Consider the following 2,522-nt stretch of genomic DNA (forward strand, 5'->3'; position numbering starts at 1 on the left):
CGCTGTGGTTTATTACTCAGACGACAATAGAACAAACAAACACAACATACATACATACTAGTACTTGTTTGTTAAAAAAGGTCTCTTATTCGCGTTGTAATCGCCTAAGATTATGCTTACGTATAGACTGTGCTAGTATTAACAAAACCATGTATTGCTTTAATTCCTTTTCTGCAATGTCGACATTTGTAAACAGAACAGCCGCAGAATACGCAATTTGTCACGAAGATATCACGATGTCCTGTTACTCGTGGCGAAACTGATACAACAGAGTGACGACAAACCGGAAGGCGGTTGACGTTAATACCGGTATACGTGTCATCTTGGGGAAATAGTTAGTGGTATTCAATATCCGCTATACAAAGTAAAGGGGTATCATGTATACAGAACTTGTTGTCTTCATGAAAACCTCCGTAATTGAAAGACAAATCAAGTCAAAAAAAATATGACTGATTAGAAAAAACATTTGGAGTAAGTTTTTCGGGACATTGGATTGTATTGTATTGTACAGGTATTCTGAAATTAAAACATTTATTTTACGTGCGTTACAGAAAATTTCTGTTAAGCCGTAACTAATGATACATAGCCCATACCGTCGATCGATGCTGGTTTCAAGATACGTGCGAACTGATGTCGGTCGACAGTGAACGACGCGAAAACATGTCTTCATTAGTCTCAAATTAATCCGCCAAAATGTCGGAGTACAAGTTCTGTGATAAGTTGGAATCTTGCTGTCTGTTCGCGTGCGAAAGTCAACATTCGTGGACAGCGCCGGTCGGTCGATGGATCGGACTCAAATTGGACATGTTCCATTAGCACTGAGTAACCGCAGCCGACCGCTTATTTCAACGCATACGTTTGGAGCCTGGCAAAAACTTATCTGAGCGGCTACTCTATCGTTAGCGAGACAATAAGGGAATATCAGACCGGGCCACAGAATATGAACACCATGAAAAAATATTAGAATGGGAAGCAGGCTGGAGAGAATACCAAACCAAGCAGCAGAATGGACACTGAGAGATGATATCAGACCGAACCGCAGACTGGGGGAGAATACCAGACCGAGAAGCAGGCTGAACACAGATTACTAGACCGAACCGCAGACTGGGGGAAAATACCAGACCGAGCAGCAGACTGAATACTGGGAGATGATATCAGACCGAGCAGAAGACGGAATACTGGGAGTGAATACCAGACCGAGATCCAGACTGGACACTGAGAGAGAATACCAGACCGAGCACTGGCAGCAGACTGGATACTGGGAGATGATATCAGACCGAGCAGAAGACGGAATACTGGGAGTGAATACCAGACCGAGATCCAGACTGGACACTGAGAGAGAATACCAGACCGAGCACTGGCAGCAGACTGGATACTGGGAGAGAATACCAGACCGAGATCCAGACTGGATACAGATTACTAGACCGAACCGCAGAATGGATACTTGGGGAGAATACCAGACCGAGCAGTATACTGGATACTGGGAGATAATATCAGACCGGAAAGCAGACTGGATACTAGGAGAGAATACCAGACCGAGATCCAGAATGTATACTGGGGGAGAATACCAGACCGAGCAGTAGACTGGATACTGGGAGATAATATCAGACCGGAAAGCAGACTGGGTATTAGGAGAGAAAATGAGACCGAGCAGCAGACTGGATACTGGGAGAGAAAATCAGACAGGGATAGACGCAACTTCACATCACCATAAAAAATCAGCTTTACGTAGAGCTTTGTAATTTTTGATATAGCAAAAAAATTCGTACTCCTCTTTTCTCCAACATTACTGAAAACATATTCGTAGATAGTCCATTTCTAATCACGCGGTTCACGAAAAGTGGGCGACGCGGAGAGGGGGGTGTTATTTCCATATACTTTACATTCGTTCTCCACAAACAATTTAAAAAATAAAGCACAATCAGATAACTCGACATTTCAAAAAAAAAAAAAAAAAAGCGATCATCCTAAAATAAATCAGTTTGTATACATATTGGTACGTAACTATGGTGACCACTATTATACCAAAACTAACACAAGCCGAATTGTATATATTTCAAGAATCTGATTGAATGTTTCAATTAAACCCAACGTATGAATTCGAAGAAATTCAAGTTTAGCTAAGTTTTGCTAAGTACCAACAAACTAGGAGGTAAGATTGGATGTGCTGGAAGAAAGCCTGAATACGGAACGGTTATTGTCAATCATACGTAAAACGAATCCTTCTGTGTCCCCAGGTTTATTGCCGTTTGTCTTGGGGACCGTAACCGAAGCTGAAAAAAGATGAAGTCCCTTGAAAGTAAGTATAGGTGCGTTCCCGTGGAATGACATGTACACCTTTAATCAGAATCGATCGATGCGTCCGATGTCGACACGATGTCCGGCAGAGTGGCATTAAGTAAGTTACTTCGCAAGGTGGATGAGAGATGGAGACGAATCAATCTCTTCGAACTAACGTTGAATTCCCCACTGTCATCGATGACATCTCTGTAATATGAAGCCTGCAAAATATCATTTTTATT

Source organism: Saccoglossus kowalevskii, chromosome 16, assembly GCF_978046115.1.
Source record: "Saccoglossus kowalevskii chromosome 16, keSacKowa6.1, whole genome shotgun sequence".
NCBI lineage: Eukaryota > Metazoa > Hemichordata > Enteropneusta > Harrimaniidae > Saccoglossus > Saccoglossus kowalevskii.